The sequence below is a fragment of the Vipera ursinii genome (genome assembly GCF_947247035.1).
Source record: "Vipera ursinii genome assembly, chromosome: 4".
Taxonomy (NCBI): domain Eukaryota; kingdom Metazoa; phylum Chordata; class Lepidosauria; order Squamata; family Viperidae; genus Vipera; species Vipera ursinii.
Window position 1 is genome coordinate 23,125,081 of NC_139514.1, and position 19,180 is coordinate 23,144,260.

General features: G+C 40.3%; 1 protein-coding gene and 1 long non-coding RNA gene across 2 annotated transcripts in view; both read left to right on the forward strand.

The window, feature by feature from the left end:
• The window catches only part of MTUS2 (microtubule associated scaffold protein 2), a gene marked incomplete at its 5' end in the record, with an annotated part of 203,925 nt that overhangs the window by 48,375 nt on the left and 136,370 nt on the right, over nt 1-19,180 (forward strand). The window lies entirely within an intron of this gene.
• LOC310640257 lies at nt 6,369-8,346 on the forward strand. Its single transcript, XR_014492504.1, has 3 exons — nt 6,369-6,397; nt 7,207-7,236; nt 8,284-8,346. It is a non-coding gene; the product is annotated as an uncharacterized lncRNA (long non-coding RNA).

Consider the following 19,180-nt stretch of genomic DNA (forward strand, 5'->3'; position numbering starts at 1 on the left):
ATTTTACTGTTCTGTCCTACCTGGTCTGTTTTCCCAATGTCACAATATCCATCTCAATACATGCCTAACATACATATTATTCTCTTTAAGAGTATTCAGTGTTATGCAAAGGGAGGAAATTTAATAAAATGTAATAAAAAAGAGTGGGTAGACACAATTTTTGAGTTCATCTAAGATCTGAAAAACTGGTGGCTGCCCTGTCAGATGTCCCCAAATGTTGCATTGCAAGTGGTTTTGTGAAGGAAACTCAGCAATCAAGGCACAAGCTGGAAGCTGTCAATGTTTTATTTTTATACATCTTGATTTCACACTGTTACTTGCAGATGAAAATGCAAAGAATTGGTTGTAAAGGTCAGTTCTCAAAAGACATACATGTCTTGAATTGGAAATTGTGGTTGTTATTTTTTTAAAGTGTGTAAGTTTAAGACTTTAATTAGATAAAGACAAATGTAGGAGAAATGTTTAAAGCATGTTGTTTTTCTTGGAATTATCAGCACCAGAAATCCAAATCTGGATTTATACTTCAGTGCAGGAAGAACAAAGTTTTGCATTTGCTTTGTGGCTTTTTTCCTGAAATTTTCCCCCTCTCTGTATATGAACATTGAGGTAGTAAGAATTTCACCACCATGACAATGCTTTTGCTTTGTGACTCTGCTGACTAAAGATTAGCCAATGAAACCATGTTTGAGGGCTCTCTAGGAAACTCCTACTATGACACTAACCAATGAAAGTGTTTTCATTCATTCATTTGACTTTGGATGGCTTGCAATTCTAAAATTATAGGACATTTAAAACAATGAAATTGTTTACTGGCTAGATCAGGGGTGGGCAACTGATTTTCCCAAGGGGCCACATGCAAAACTAGGACTGTTGTGGAGGGCCAAAGTAGAGGGCCATAGCCATGGGCGGGACAGGCACAGCCAAAGGTATGGAAGTGGCCTGCAGGCCATAGAATACCCAAGCCTAAGCTAGACAGAAGATACAGACATGAATACAACCTTACAGATGAGTCCTAGGAAAAGTTAATCTCTAACTTTTCAACTGTGTTTACAGACACAGATTCTTGGGATACTTTCCAGGAAATTCTATTATAGTGGCAGATAACTTTCCTTGAGGCATCATTTGCATTTCCAATTGCCTCCAATTGCCTCTTTATTTAATCAAGGGTGATATTAGTTGAATCTGGAGGCTAAAGGAAAATAAATAAATAAATAAATAAAAATAATAAATAAATAAAATCATGAGCCCCTAAGTATTTTCTAAGATAACAGTGAAAAGGCAGGAGATGTAATGGCTTTTGAGAATGTCCTTGATAAACAGCAGAAGCAGTCTAGGCAATGGTCAGTAAAAATGAACAGCTTACCCCACAGGAGCAATGGGTATGTGGCAAATATCTTAGAAGGAGCCCTCTCTAGTTTCTTGGACTGTGAAGACAAAGGTGGAGAGAGATGTACTTTCAGACTTGCAAGTTTTTTTGTAATGTAATTTTATGATTAAAGTAGCGTTTGTAGTCATGACTGGTGCTTTTTGTCTGACCTACCTTGAAGGGCTGACAGAGGACTTGTTCTCACAAGTAAACATCACAGCTGCTGTTTTGTAGATAAGTGGTTCTGGGTATTTTCTTTTAATTAGCAGGTTTCATGGGGTTAAAAGCCATGGTGTAGCAAAATTGGAAAAACTAAGAATTATGCTGAGTTTAATGCTTCTTCTAGATGTGTTATTTAAATGTGTCTATTGCTTCTTATCTCTATACAAGTTCAGCCCTTGTGTATTTTTTTTGCGAACTGGCACTATTTGCATCAGAGCAATCATAATTACCAGCAAATCAGCATCATCTTATCTTAAACCTTATTATTATTGTTGTTGTTGTTGTTATTTTATTGTAAGTTCTTCCAAGATGCCGTCTCTAATTTGAGCAATCCGGTGCTTTTGTACTCTTTATCACAGTTTTTCATGAAACTGCTTAAAGTTAAAAAAAAAAATTACATCCCCTCTTTTCCTTTTTTTGTAATGAAGCCTAATTCTATTTATCTGCCTTGATGTTAGTCTCCCTACAAAGGATGCTCCCTTCCCTAACCTCAATCTGCAGTGCTAAGGGATTACATCATTTATTTTTTTCATTTTTTTTCTTTTAACTAGACAGGAAAGGACACAAGCTGTGGAAGCCTTATTTTTTGTTACTCACCACTGGAAGAGAGAAAACACCGGGTAAATATGGTAATGACAACAATGACTACTAAGCCATGAGACCAAGACAGGGGTATACTGAGATGGTTTCTATGAGAATGAGACCACCAACTTTTGACTCTACTGGCTCAAATGAACAGTTGCCATGTTTTCTGATTTAACATACCCTTAATGAATAACATAACGATGAGAAGAAGCGCCATGACGGTGCAGTGGTTAGAATGCAGTATTGCAAGCTGACTCTGCCCACTGACAGGAGTTTGATCCTGATCGGCTCAAGGTTTACTTGGCCTTCCATCCTTCCAACGTTAGTAAAATAAGGACCCAGATTGTTACAGACAATATGATGACTCTGTAAAACCGCTTAGGGGGGCTATAAAGCACCATGAAGCAGTATATAAGTCTAAGTGCTATTGCTATTCTTTGGCTTAGCCACCATGGTGAATATGTGCCAAAATTAGGGTAACTATACTCAATATATAGCAAAGCTGTTGTTACTGCACTTTGCCTGTTACACAATTTGTGTGTTTCCAGAGCTTCAGGCTATTCAGGAGTTGCCCTGACCCTGACACTATTTGGTTGCACATAACAGATCTTAGATGTTTTCATGCAGAAGAATACAAAAGAAATTGTTAACGTATCATTGCAAAGAAGCATTCTTATTATACCGTGATCTTCCTTTTAGAAAATGTATTTTCCTTACACATTTTGCTTTCAGATAGCACCAAAGGAGACAAAGAGAAGATTCTTAAATTATTATCTTAATCTTAAACTAAAACCTCATTTTCAAAATAGAGGTAATTTCTTTATTGTTTATTTGGAAAAGCTTACTACGGGGGGATGACCCCATTTTATTGACCCAGTTAGATTTTTATTTTTGAGTTACTGACAATTACTGGAAATGGAGATTAAGAAAAGCTGGTTGCTTCAAATGGCTTGCCCTCTGTGCTTGTCTTTGATGTGAAATTGTCCTCTTTTTTCTAATGCTCACAGAATAGCAATACTGATAAATTCTCCAGTGTTAAGGGTAGATATTTAATTAATTTTTATTTTTATTGACTAATGGAGACTTTTGTTGGCATTTCATATAAATACTGTGTGGCTATAAAGCATGAAAGTAAATCATTAGTCAGTTTCTCTGTCTCTTTCTCTCCCCTTCATTCATATATATAATATGAACAAATGAATGGGAGAGAGACTGACTAATGATATACTTTCATGCTTTATAGCCACATATATATATATATATATATATATATATATATATATATATATATATATATATATATATATATATATATGATACTCTTAAATTGATCACAATGACTATATTAAATAGCAATTCAGTGATTTGGATTATTTCCTACATCTTTGCTGCTTTCCTCAGCGATTTGTCAAAGAAATCAGATCATCTCACTGTATTCAAATATTTATTGCTTTAGTTCAAGCGATAAAACAAAATAAATTACATATTGAAGAGATATTTGCATGTTTCCAGATCTTCAGTAGTATTACAGTTTCATGCCCTGGGAAAGCTACTTTTCATTTGTGCAAGTTCCTTAGTAAAATCTGAATAGGTTTTATTGTATTATTTTTATGACTCCTCTCCAACTGAGATTTGTACTATTTCTAATTTTTTATTGCTATTCTTGTGATCTGTGAACCTGAGTGCAGTCAAGAAATGACTGTGAAAGATGTTATATTATAAAAGACTTCATCCCTTTTGTTGTTATAATTTGAATTGGACATGTGCTCTAGATTACACTGTCTAATGGAAGCTTAGCATTATTAGCAATAACAAAGTTCAACAAGCTTGTTCATTCAATAAGTAACTCTTTATATTCTGGGATTATAATGCAATCATATATATAAAATGGGTCCAGTCACATAGCAAGAACTGATGGCAGGTGGACCAAGGCAGTCACAGAATGGATCCCACTTGATAAAAAGCGTCCACGAAAGAGACCTAAAGCAAGATAGATTGACAACATCAGTAAGTATACTGGGTCCAATTGGCAAAAGAAATCTCAGGACCATATTAGTTGGAAACATACAGAAGAGCCTTCAACTTGCAATGGCTAAAATGAGGATAGTGATGATATACTGTATATCTCTGTGTGTATATGTGTGTCTGTCTGTCTGTCTGTCTGTCTGTCTATCTATCTATCTATCTATCTATCTATCTATCTATCTATCTATCTATCTATCTATCTATCCATAGATACATCAATAGATATATAGATATAGATATTATAGAAGATATATAGATACATAGACAATAATCTCTTCTCTTCAAGAGAAAGCACTGCATTCCACTATCATGCGCCACCAGTGGTCTGGCATTCTTAAAGACTGAATTAATTGAAAGACTTATTTCAACATTTTATTGCAAATGAGCTTAATTTTCAGGCAGGAGTTTAGTTTTCTTCTGTAACATATATGTACTAGTTAGCTCCAGTTCACTGATATTGATCATTTTATAGCAATGTGTTTAATTATCTCAGGCTTGGAATAAGCAAAGAGAGAATCCACTGAATGAGTTTAAATTACTTGAAAGCTTCTTATGGCCAAGTCAGTCAAACTTTATTGTGGCAAAAGGGAAAGAAAATACAATATGTACTTTACAAATTACAGTGTATCATGCATAATAAAAAGGACTGTGGTCATGCCTAGCCTACTATGTTGACAACAGCATGTGCACTATACAGGCTGCAAACATAAACTTTGCAATAGCAACTGTCTTGGGATCCTTATCTGCCAAAAGAAGCTGCACTTAGAATCCTTCTATTCAGTCTGGAAATGTGCTAAGAGGTGTTTGTAATATATTGTGTCTCAGTAAAAATTTCAGTACAGCTCTCATCTTTGCAGGGAGAAAATCTTTCAGCATAGGGAATTTTGCAGTGTTTACCCTCTAATACAGGGATTCCCAACCAGGGGTGCGAGATGATATTCCCAGGGGTGCAAAAACTTGGGTTTTCAAAATTATAGTGTATATGCATAATTTGTTGCCGTTATTTGAACTTTTGTAAGGGGTACAGAAGCGTTCTAGGGGTGTGGGGTATTGAAAAGGTTGGGAACCACTGCTCTAATATCAGTGATAGTAAGATATTAAATTTCAACAGCATAAAAGACCTTAAGAACTTATTGTTTGGGCCAGATATAATGCTAGCTTAAAATCTGCTGTGTCCTGATTGAGTGGTTTCTTGATATCTTCTGTTGGTAACACTGGTCCAGAATTCTTTTTTTAAAAGTTACCATTGCCTCATCTTCTGTCAGGTGCATCAACATCTGATGGGAAAAAACACAATTTATATAACGTGTCATTTATTTGGCATTTCCAAGAAGAAGAATTATTATTTTACAAGCCTTGGGACTGAGAGCGAGATTTAAACCCTGCCTCCAAATGTAGACCAGCGTCAGACGTACATTTAGCTATATTTGAAATATCTTTTTCAGGAATCCAGTTTGAAGTCTCTCCAGTTTCTCCTGACACCTGGATTTAACTGCACTCCATAGAGGAGATGTGCCAGCTTCTTGGCTTCAAAAACCTTTGAAGCAGCTGGTATATACTGGGTTCCCCTAGAGAATAAGAGAAGATTGATGCTTCTGATCTTTTCAGAGCATTCAAAGCAACCTGACAGTATGAAACCAGTTTTAGGGAGTGAGTTTTGTAATTTATTTTGGCACCCTGGGCTACAGTGGCAATTTCAATACAATCACTCACAGATTGGAGCGGAAATCCTGTCAGAATTAAAAAGCAGAAATTTAAGGCTTTCCTGTATTGCCAAATGAAAAGACACACTCTTTTGAAAGAAATTTTTTGGATATGTTTGAAGCTACCGGAAGTTTATCAACAGTTGCAGTGTAAATAAGACCTATCCCTGCATTAAATCACTTGAACAAGTTCTACCCATTTTACGAGAAGTGGAAATCCATTAGGAATAGTCCATATGTATGCGACTAATTTTTGAGAGTTGCACCCCCCGATTCATTTACTTTAGCAAGTGATAGTGTCCAGACTTTATCTGATTCCAGCATTGGTCCTTGTTAGTACCTGGATGCCTGGGAATTCCAGGGCCATAGGCTAGATGGAGAAGTAGAAGAATAACCTGGAAGAACAGAACAGCATCTGTCAAGAAAACTCCAGCAGTGCAGTCAGCAGAAGTCAGGCTTGGCTTGAAGGCATTTTTACTTCATTTGCTCCTGATTGGTATGTGGATAGTTATTAATTTATTATTTTATTTATTAAATTTATATGCCACCCATCTCATTGTTGAACAATGACTCTGGGTGGCTTTAAATATCATAAAAAAGCAATATAAAACAACTAGAACATTAAATGTTAAAAGTTAACCAAAAACTAGATAAAAAGGAATGAGAACATAAACGAGGTGAAGATGGGATCTTCTTCTTAGCCTACACTTACCTTACCTTTCCCCAGATGTCCATTTTTCATATAGTCCATTGAGCCATGACCTCTAGGGTTCATATTATATGTTAAACCTAAACTAAAGAAATATGACTTGGCGTAATGCAAAACTCAATTGATATATGAATATCAAGAAATACAGAGATCATGGCAAAATGCAATTTAAATCAGATTATCTACCACCAAATTCTATGAATCTTACAAGGCAATTTTTGACCGTACTTATGCTGTTTTCTTCCTAAACTTGTGTTTGTAGATTATTATTTTTTTTAAAAAAAACTGGCTGACAACCAAATTTGCTTGCCTAGCAATATTTTTCTTTTGTCTTGTGTTGTATGTTTATAAGAAGGTTGTTAGGAAAAGTACTTCCTAGTTACATATTTAACTATTAAGAAAACACTTGTTAAGAATGGTGACTTCTGTGTAGCAGTACTGTACAACGCTTATGAGCTAGTATTAACAGTTTAAAATAATGATGCTGGAAAATATTTTTGAAGACTTTTTTATGCATAAAATACTTGGGGTGCTAATATACACTCTATTTTATGTTGTGCCTTTGTTTTCATTAATATTTGAACATCCTTCTGCAGACAACAGGAAAAAAAATCATCCAAAGAAATGTAAGTTCATGCATACATATAAATTAATTAAACAGTAAATGGTTTCAGACCACTCTAATCTTTCTCATCCAGTATATTATAATTAACACTAAAGATTCAACATAATCTAGTCTTACTTGAGATTGGGAAAACTTGTATTTTAAATCATCTCTCTCTCTCTCTCTCTCTCTCTCTCTCTCTCTCTCTCTCTCTCTCTCCTCTCTCTCTCTCTCTCTCTCTCTCTGAGTGTGTGTGTGTGTGTGTGTGTGAGAGAGAGAGAGAGAGAGCAAGCATATTATGCAATGTGTTGGCTTAAATAGTAAATAAAATGAGTTGGCGGAATGAATGAGAAATTATTTTAAGTTAACATGGTAAAACTTAATAATCAGTGCAGTATATTCATATTTACTCAGTCCTGTTTTACGTATATGGGCTATATTTCTGCCTTACATTATGTACCTTTTAGAAGTCTTTGCAAGCTGTGCCTATTCACTGAGGCTCAATTCTTACAGAAGTTTCTCTGGAGCTGCTGTTTCCTGGTGGCAGTAACACCTGTCTTGTCTTATTTCAACTTTTAGGATGTTCTCTTACCTTCCTGGAGCCAAGGTGCCTTATTGTTTTGCCACTGTCTCTCCATTCTCTAGGAATGATAAAATAGATAGAGTTACTCCTTCTCTAGACAGTCATGTTTCTCTTCTTTTTATAAAAGCAAGGAAACAAGGAAGATGGAGAAGGGCTGGATGCTGATTGTTCCCTATTGGCAGCTGGATAGCATTCCTTCCTCTTCTTCATTACCTCTGGCCCTAAGGAGCGGCACTAAGGGCATCACACATAATAATAATCTGACATTTGTATAGAAGAGTGATGCCAATGCTCTTAGATTTAAGCCATCTTAACTAGGATGGAATTTGAGCTCAATTTGAGCATCCACCCCATTTCCCACCAAAGTCACTCCAGTGACGTCTGTGTCATGTAATTTCACTGACTTCCAGATAAGCTGGGGTCCTGGCCTAAAAGGAAGCCAATGTACATGAAGTCACTTTATGAAAGCTTTTTTTTCTATCTCAGATATTCCTGATGAATCCAGGAGCAGCAGGCATATTATTACACTGTGGTATTGGTGGGGAAAAATTGTCTGTTTCACTATCCCTGGCCCTTTGCTTTCAATGGACATGGAAATCTTCCATCATCTATCACTTTGTTCACTTTTTTCCAAGCTAAAAAATGATATGCTTCAGTGTTGTACTTTGTCTTTTTCCATGTTCAACAGAATAGGTGGTCAGTTCTCATGCAATGTCTGCAAAAACAGCATGTCATGATTAAAATGCAATTATAATTAAAGTGAACAATGCAAATCTTCAACAAAGAAAAAATATGATTTAAAAAAGCCCTTTAGTTATTTCTGAATTTTGTACAGTAAGAAATGTTAGTTCTTCTTGAATTTGTGTTGCATCATCAACCACTAAGCAGATGAACCTGAAATTATTCCTCCTAGTAAGATACCTTCAAATTAACATTTTTATTGCTTTCATGTTGCACTGTTTGATTAGATCCTTTTGCAATTCCTCAGTATTAGGGTTAATTATTTCTCTGTCATCAGTATGTTTTAGTCCATTCTTTTCTATTATATGTTATTGAGGAAACCATAAACTAACCCTAATATTCAGATTATCCACATCTTTACTTCTTTTTATCACAGCAAAAGACTAGTAGTCCCCCAGAGTGTCTTCTCTTGGTTTTTAATCCACAAGAGTCTTTTCCATTAAATTTTAAAATTACTGTTTTTATTAATACTTTCTTATGTGTGACTTCTCCATAGCTTTATGCAAATCCAAGTAAATTATATGCTTTGTAATCCATTTCTTGATTTCTGCTGTGTGCTATATCTAAATTGTAAAATTTCTGCTGTTTAGATTCTCCATATGAGTTTATTAAATGAAGTTCTTTATTCAATTTTCATAACTATCTTCCTTCACTATTGTGGATTATATTGTTTGTCTTAGTAATTTAAATGAACACTTTCTAATTGAAGAAAAAATCACCTTTGTTTTACTTATGTATTTAATTTATGGAAAATCACATATAGAAATTCATATGAACTTTTTTCATAAGATGATGGATGCTACAATATCGCATTCCAACTATAAATTTTGGGTTGAAATTATACTCTAGTAGGTAAAGTTGAGCTAGCAATAAGAGTGACACTCTAAAGTGTAACTGAAAAAAACCGTGTATTGAAGTCCAGTGCTTAGCGTAGAGAAGATAAAAGAACAATGGTGGTAACTAACCAAATAAATAAAATAAAATAAATAAACTAACCAACTTTTTTCTTGCTTGAGTCTTATGATTGGATGTTTCCTAATGTAGATTCATGTTAAGCTTTGGACTGAAATGTTCTGGGTTAATATCCTAGGATATCCTAGATAGTTAGGATATTATAGAAATAAGAAATAATTAATCCAAACTGGTTCTGCTGGTACTAACCAGGATAATATTCCAGAGGCATTATACTGATTCTGTAATGCCATTGTGGAGTATAATGACCTTTGAGGAAATCACTATAGATTGATGCTAAAATATGGGGGGGGGAGTTTCATGTTTTATGGATTTTCCAGTATTGTATGCCACACAGAGTCCATTGGCGTTCAAAGGATAATATATTTAAATAAATAAATAGGAGAGAGAGCTTGTATCTGAATGGTAAAAGTGAAAACATCAAAATTCTAATAAATATAAATGTACTAAATAACAGTTGCATGAAAATAGTGAGGCTTCTTATACCAGTTTTGACAGCATGTGAATTTAGCACTTACTTTGCTATCACCTTATTTGCAGATGAAATGGAACAATTACACTTATGTTAGGACTAACAGTCAAAATGACATTACGTACTTTTGTTTATTCACCAAACCCACAGAAAAATTCTTGATTAAAGTCAGAAACTGCTTTCTGTAACAAGCCCTTTCTGATTCTACATACAAATTTCTTTAATATCTTCAGAAAGGTAATTTTGAAAATTCTCTGCTGTTAGATGAAAAATGGCACCACTTGTTCCTTCAGGTAATAACTTTCAGTTCAGACAAACTCACTAAGCATTACACCTTCTGATTTATGCTCCTTCACAGAGCATCACATTACTGCTACGACAATGCTACACTAGTTAGATCTCAGCTCAAGTATGTGTCCTATTCTGACAGAAGATTTCAGATTAATTGGGATAAGTTCAAGGAAAGCTAACAAAGATGACCAAGGGATCGGAAATCAAGTCCTCTGGAGAAAGATTAAAAGAACTGGATACTTTTATCCTGGGAAAATAGAAGAAAATGTGATGGCATTCTTCAGTTGTCAAGATTGTTACATTGAAAGCAGTTATCAATTGTTTTCAGGAAAATTGGTGCAGCACATAGAATGGTTAAATAAAGAAAGTCAGATTTTGATTAAATGTTAGAGAAGAGTTCTTAATGCTTGGAGTCATTCAACAGGGTAACTAATTATTAACTGATTGGATATGTTGGAGCAGAGTTTTGTGACCAGTCGTCTGTTAAAGTCACAATTGAGCTGAACTCAGATCCTGATGACATCATAGACAAATCCATGTACTTTTCTTGAGAACAGTACCAAAATGATGTGTTACAGGCTTATTCTGGTATGTTTCTTTGTCTTCCCATCTTAGTTCTGAAATTCCCTGATAATCTTTTATCCAAGGACTAACCAGATCTGACTCTTCTTAGCTTTTCTGGCCAGCCAAGGCTGTGTAAGTGATGGCACTGTTTCCTGCAGTGGGATTGTACTAAACAACCCTTCTGACATTGTGATGCTGTGAAAACTCGGTGAAATGGACTAAACCCCAGGTTTCATGCACCACAAATAATTAATGTTCTCAGATGTTTCATACAACATTTTTACAATGGATATGAAACAACTATTATTTAAAGAAAATAGTTCACATTTTGGCTAGTATTTATTTTTATTTTTTCCCTCCTTCATCTTACTGGTTCCTGGCTTGAAATAGTATACTGAACTGCAGTATAGACATTTCCTAAATAAATATGAATCTTAGCTGTACTTTTACATTTTGATCTTCCATTGAGGAAGGCAAGATGAAACCAGTCCAAATCATAGAATCATAATGTTGGAAAGTACCACAGCGGTCCTCGAGTTGAATATTCATCCCATTATATTTTCTCTGATGAATAATAATCCAGACTCTCTTTTAAGATTCTAATGAAGGGAAACTTGCCTTATCACGCAACACCTCTTTTACTCACTGGCATTATTTTTTTTATTTTTTAACTCATTGGTTCTGCCATCTGGAATAAATGAGAATAAGACTAATACCTCTTCACCATCTTGATAGCCCTTCTGTAAACTTGCTTCAAATTGGTACTGTCCTGTTAGAACTGTTGAACACAGTATTCCAAATGAGCCAGCCCAGGGCAGAACAGTTACTTCTTGTGATTTGGTCTCTATCCTTTTATTTTACCCTAATACAGCCTTGTCGATCAGAAGGTCAGCAGCTTGGCGGGTCAAATCCCAAGTGCCGCGTAACAGTGAGTGCCTGTTACTCATCCCAGCTTCTGCCAACCTAGAAGTTTGAAAGCACGTAAAAATGCAAGTAGAAAAATAGGGACCAGCGTTCAGCGTTCCGTGTGCCTTTGGCATCTAGTCATGCCGGCCACATGACCACGGAGACGTCCTCGGACAAGCGCTGGCTCTTCGGCTTTGAAACAGAGATGAGCACCGGCCCCTAGAGTCGGAAACGACTAGCACGCATGTGCGGGGGAACCTTTACCTTTACCTTTAATATAGCCTTCACCTTTTCAATAGCTGCATCATACTGCTCAGTCATGTTTAAACTGAGATCAGTAAGGACATCCAAATCCTTTCCAAAAGTATAATGCCAAGCAAGATTTCCTATATGGTATCTTAATTTTTTGTAGACAGATATAGAACTTTATTTGTATCCTGTTCATTTTAGCCATTGTTCAAGCCAGTCTAAATCTTTTTGAATCTCCTCTTCAAAGCCTTCTCAGATACACAATTTGTGTATCAGGTAGGGAATTATCAAGATCCTGTTTCTGTTTTTGAGCCATGTGTCTCAAGTGAAAGGACTGATGTAAAAATTAATTGTGGTCCCACTGCCTTCTTTTTCTACCCAAGAGCTTGTCATCTCCAAAGATTCATCTAAGATAATTTATCCCCACATAGATCAAGAGGAAAGGATAAACATTGGTGGATTTGAATAGTCTATGTAACCTTTTCAGTTGCTCCTGTATATGGTCACCTGGAAGCCAGCACAACTCCTGCAACATCATATATGTCTGTACACAGCTACACCAACTCATTCACCTTTAAGATCACTCACTGCCATGAAATGCCTGTTTTTCCCCTGGATGGTTCTTGGTTTTCTTCAATCCAGGGGAGCCCAAGTGATTTCTGCCATGTTCTCTGGAATGCCAATTGATTGTTACTATGATGGTACTAGACTGGGCTGTCCTAATACTGGAGCCTGGTACTTGTTTCTGAGTTCCATCGGCACTGAGTATATCTTTATATTCTTACTTTTTGGTCTCATGTGCTTCCATGTATTTGCCAATGTGTTTATCCTCTTTTCTATGGCATTCTCTTCACTTCTCTGACCAAACCAAGGACCTTCAGCCACCCTGTCCAAAAACTCCTCACGTTTCTTGATGTATAGTAACTCTTCCTCCTTTTGCTTCACTTTCTCTTCCAGCAAGGAAACAAGCTTGTATCTCAAGCAGGTGCAGTTAGAATTGTCTTCAGATCGTAACATAAACATTGCATCAACAGCGCACAAACTTTGAGATCATATAATTCTCTCCTTGCTGTCTCTTGGGCCCTTTCCTCTCAACTCCCCAGCCTAGCATTCAGGCAAATCTTCCCACTTTCCTTGTTCTGGTTGTGACTTCTCTTGTCTACCCTAGAATTGAAAGGATAAGATGGAAAGGATAAGAAAAGGCCAGGCTAAAAGCTTACCCTGACAACTCCTTGCCAAACTCCTGTTTCCTCTCCTGCTTGTTTCTTGGGGGGGGGAGAGAAAAAAACCCACAACATTTTGCAGGAAGATGTCATTTTCATCTGTATTTTGTTTTTTCTTGCTTTTGAAACTTTCTTATTTGACCCTTTCCGTGAGGCAATAAGGCTTTCTCTGAATATGCACTTTCAGGAATAGCTATGAGTAAAGCGACCCTTTGTCATGACACATTGGATGACACTTTATTTCTCTCCTGACTTTTCAAGAAACATGCATTGCAAGGACTGGCTTAAGATTTCTCCAGAGTTTCAACATATACGTACAATTCTTGGAAGGTTGTGAAAGCAATGTAATTTCAAACTGCAGACCTTTTTGCTTTAAAATATGTTTAAAAGCAAGAGGAAAAAGAGAAACCTTCCAAGCTGTCCCATAAAGTTGAGATATATATTGAAAATGCTAGTGAAATCCCTCTATTCCATTAAATCAACAGAATATTAACTTTGCTGAGAGAGAATACTTGCGGTGAATTGGAACAGTAAAGGGAAGCTTTTTAGTCCAGCTTTAAAAATGAAGGGACAATAGTCACCTAAAAGTAATGTTGCATTTTCCTGCCTTACGTTTCCACGGAGCAGCATAACCAATTTCCAACTAAAAGAACTTTCAAACTTCAACCCAACTTAGTTAGAAATATTATTTAAATTGTATTTTTTTCCTGATTCGCTGGTAACAGACCATAACCTTGACTAGTGTCCTTCTTCAGTAGCCATAACTGGATTTAGGCTCAGTTATGGTTTACCTCCAAGCTTATGAATTTTTTAGTAGATGACTTTGATTAATGTTATTTTTCCCTGTGTATTCTGAGGACAGTCACACTGATGCTGCATCCTGCCTAAGGACTTCTCACCTTGTATCTGTTTTCTAACTGGCTCAAAGAAAGTAGTGTAATAGATCTGTCACTCTTATTCCATTCCCTAGGCTCCTCATTACTAGTAAAATGCCAGCATCTTGGAAATAATTCAAAGAAGAACTTCAGAATTGATTAGGAAATGGGAAGGACTTCTCATATACGAATTTCTAGTATACTGAAAGATAAAAGAGCTAAATATGGTTGGCTTGAATAAGAAAAAGGTGAGGAGGTGGGAAGGAAAACACAATGACTGCTTATTTGTGCTTGAAGGCTATAAATATCACAGAAAGATAGATATCTTTTCTAGTTTTAAAACCGACATGTAAAAGCAGTAGAAATTGGCTGTCAAGGACAGAAAATCATTCTTTTTAAAGCAATATTTCTCTGTATATTAAACTCGAAAAGGAGAGCCTTCTGTGTTTTGTGAACTTGAATAGGTGGAGGCAGTAATGAATCTTGGCCCTTTTCCTTCCTACAAATCCATCTCCCATTCCCTGAAAGATTTCTTGAGGCAATCATGGGAATCTGTCAAATATAGAAAAGGCTGAGATTGTTAGGATAGGTGGGGACTCAAGTTTTATCATGCAGTTTCATAGTCCTTTCTTTACCTGAAGCCTCTTAAAACAAAGCTCTCACCTTTCTGTCCCACCTCTGGGTCTCCTGGATGATTGGCTGGAAGATTCTGAGCTTGCTTCTTGACTGTGTTCTGATTTATTGTTCCTCTTCCAGTACCGCTTCATTTATTTCCACAGTATTTTAGGTTGTTCAGTGAACTTTATTTGACAGCTTTTTTTATTCATTTGGTACTCTTGAAATCCTATATGCAGCTGCTCAGATATATTACTGAGCATAACAGGACTTATTTTCTATATATGGATGGCAGATTAAAGCATTGTTTGATTTTAGTAAGGACCCAAATGTGAACGGACTCCCCTTTTCTACGCCTCTGAATCTTAGGATGTAGAGGAAGAAGTTCATTCTGTGTTGCCCAATGAATGATTTGGGAACACCTGTGTGGCCCTAGCCCCTGAGAATCCATATTCTTTAGCCCCATCCTTAAAGAGTCAGTTGAGAGGAAAAGAAGTTTTTGTATTACAGAGAACAATGCGGAGTTCATCTACCCTGTATGGATGCTTTGTTTCTGATAAAGCTAGGGGAACCCTGCCCAATCATATGCCCTTCTCACATAATGGGCAAGGGCCACATTGTCTATGAATTAGTTATAATCCAACAGATCATGCAGCACTAATGGTATATGTTATGTATGCAGGCACCTGCATAGCAACAGCCACCAGGGGGCGTTGGCCTGGACAGTTTCGGCGGGAAACCTAGGGCCAACCCCATTGGCTGTTAGCTTACCTGGCCAGGTATATAAGGAGGCCAGGTAGCCCTCATTCCCCAGTTCACTTCCCCTTCCAATAAAGAGCTGAACTCACACACCGGCTGGCGCCTCTCTTGCGTTGGACCCACTACACAATAGTGGCGACGAGGATGGGATTGCTGCTGACCAAGAGCTGAAGTCACTGGGGAAACACTCCGCGAGCTGAAGGGAAAGGCATTTTTCCTTCTTCCCCCCACAACCGCCAGCCGAACCGGCAACGCCAAGCGCCACATCCACGACCAACTGCCGCCATGGCTAGAGCCGGACAACTCTGCGAATTCGAGACCCACTGCCCCGAAACCTGGACCCATTACCTGGCTCACATTGAACTTTACATGCGGTTCAATCAGATATCGGAGGACAGTGCAAAGGCGGCCGCCCTGCTCTGCCTTGGGGGACCAGCGCTGCTGGAAGTCGCCGCGAACCTGTTCCCCCAGGAGGCCATCAATACCGTCGCGTACCGAGACCTCGTGGCCAGGCTCAACGCACATTTCAGGCCCCGGTGCTCCAAGGTGGCCGCACGGTCACAATTCGAGAAAAGGGACCAGCGCCCCGACGAGACCGGCGCCGACTTCCTCGCCGCCCTGCGGGAAGCTGCCGTCGCTTGCAGGTTCACAAATTTGGAGGAGCGACTACGGGACCGGCTGATTTGCGGCCTACACGACAGGCAGCTGCAGGAGTGCCTGTTCGAAAGAAAGGAGGTATCTCTCCAGGAAGCCGAGGACGCCATCCTAGCCCACAAAGCGGCCTGCGGGGCCGTCCAAGCCTGCCAGGGAACCCGGCCCGGCAACCAGGCAACCGGCGTCCACCGGCAAGGGGCCACAGAGGAGGACGACCTGAGCATCTACCTCCTCCAGCAGAAGTCGACCTCCGACCAGCGAGCCAGACGCCCAGACAGGCCCAGGCCTCCCAGCAACACTGCCGTTCCCCAGAGGTGCGCAGGGTGTGGTGGGAACCACATGCGCAGCCTCTGCAAGTTCCGGTCCGCCACGTTCCGGGCCTGCAAGAAAACAGGCCACATAGCCGCCTTCTGCCATAGCCGCCGCCCCCGGGAGGAGATCCATGAGCTGCAGCCGGAGGAACCGCCGTTCGAAGGTACTGGGGCCCCCACCAAAACAAAAATTGGCTATGTCGAGAGCCGGCTGGCCATTAACCACACAGGTAGCTGCCGGCTGCTCAAACCCAAAATTAGATTAGCAATCCATTTGCAAGGCGTCCCTTGCAGCATGGAGCTTGACTCCGGATCAGCAGTCTCGATTATTTCGGACAAGACCCTTAACCACATAATTAGCCGGAGCAAGCAACGGATTAAATTACGGCCTACTAAATTAACCCTGACCGATTTTCAGAATTCGCCGGTCAAGGTGAAGGGGGAGGCCACCATTTCAGTGGGGTTTAAGGGTTGTGAAGGGCACCTGGACGTTGTAGTGGTACAGGGCCGCAGAGCCAGCCTGGTCGGGCTGGACTGGTTTGAGGCCCTGGGAATCTCAGTATCCGGGATCCATCGGATCCAGGGGGACTCCGTTGAAGCCGTTTGCCGGGAGTTCGCCGACGTCTTCGACGGGTCATTAGGCAAGTACACCGGGGCCCCCATATCGTTCAAGCTTAACTCGAACATCTCCCCCGTTAGGGTCCGGCCGTGGCGAGTCCCGTTTGCGCTCAAACATAAAATCAAGCGCGAACTAGACAAGTTGGTGGCCCAGGGAATCTTAGAGCCCGTAGATGGCGGGGAGTGGGAAACCCCCATCGTGACCCCCCTCAAATCCAATGGGGAAATAAGGATCTGCACCGACTATAAGTGCTCAGTGAACCGCGCCCTAAACCCGCACGCTTACCCGGTTCCCGCGGTCAGCCACGTTCTCGCTTCCCTCCAAGGCGGCGCCATCTTTGCAAGGCTCGATCTTGCACAGGCGTACCAGCAACTCACGGTCACTAGGGAAACAGCTGACATCCAAACCATAGTAACCCATAGGGGGGCGTTCCAGGTGAACAGGCTGCAGTTTGGAGTCAGTGTTGCTCCGGGCATTTTCCAGGAGGTTATGGAAAAGACACTCAAGGGCATTCCAGGAGTCTGCCCCTATTTTGATGACATCCTGATCGCAGGAGCATCAGCAGAGGAACTGGCAGGGAGGCTTAGGGAAGTGCTGGCAAGGCTGCGCACAGGTGGCCTCAAACTCAAAAAGGAAAAATGCAGCATAGGCGTTCCTTCCACAGAATTTTTGGGGTTCAGAGTAGACGCCAGGGGAATCCACCCCACAGAATCCAAGGTGAGGGCCATCAAACTAGCACCCACACCCAAGAACAAAGCAGAGCTTCAGGCATTCCTGGGTCTGCTGAATTTCTACCATACATTCGTCCCACACAAGGCAGCCATTGCTGAACCGCTCCACAGGCTGCTAGACAAACAGGCAACATGGGCCTGGACGGCCACCCATGATCAGAGCTTCAAGGCCCTGAAGGCATTGCTGTCAGACAAGTCCACAGTAACCCATTTCATCGAGTCCAAGCCCATTTGTATCACCTGCGATGCATCCCCTTATGGTGTGGGCGCTGTCCTAAGCCACCTTGAGCCCAACGGGGCACAAGTCCCCATAGCATACTATTCTAGGACACTGTCTGGAGCAGAAAGAAACTACGCCCAAATAGACAAAGAAGTCCTGGCAATCGTGGCAGGAATCAAGAAATTCCACGATTACTTATATGGCAGGGAGTTCACTGTCTTCACGGACCACAAACTACTCCTGGGCCTGTTCACCACAGACAGGCAAACCCCCCAGATTCTGTCCCCCAGGATGCTCCGGTGGTCCATCTTCCTTGCAGCATACAATTGCAAGCTGGTGCACAAGCCAGGGAAGGAGATGGGCCATGTAGACGATCTAAGTAGGCTCCCCTTAGACACACACGACCCAGACCCAGCACCAGCCACACAGATCCTAGCCCTGCAGGAACTACCCGAGTGTCCAGTTCTTGCCAAGGACATTGCCAGCCACACAGCCACAGACAACATCATGGGCAGGGTGCACTCATGGGTTTGCACAGGGTGGCAGGACAAATCCCCAGGACCAGAGTTTCAGGCCTATTTCATTAGACACGATGAAATCTCCACACACAAGGGGTGCCTCCTTTGGGGTAGCAGGGTCATCATTCCACCCGCACTACGTGCCAGGGTATTGGACTCCTTACACGAAGGGTACCCGGGGTGGTCAGGATGAAGGCACTGGCTAGGAGCTACCTCTGGTGGCCCGGGTTGGACAAGGAGGTTGAGGATCGGGTCAAGTCCTGTTATACGTGCCAGAGATCCAGGCCAGAAGTGCCACATGCACCAGTACACCGGTGGGAGGCCACACACACGCCATGGTCCCGCATTCACATTGACTATGCGGGGCCATTCCAGGGTCAACTATTTTTAGTAGTGGTGGACAGTCACTCCAAGTGGTTAGAGGTAATCCCTGTCCCCAACATGACCTCGGGGAGGACAATCCAGGTGCTCAGAGCTCTCTTTGCCACACATGGCCTCCCCGACGTAATTGTGTCTGATAATGGGCCTCAGTTTACTGCTGCTGATTTCCAGGCGTTCTTGAAGGCGAACTGGATTAGGCACGCCACCTCCGCGCCTTTCCATCCATCTACCAATGGGCAGGCTGAACGGATGGTAAGGACGACCAAAGACGCACTCCGGCGC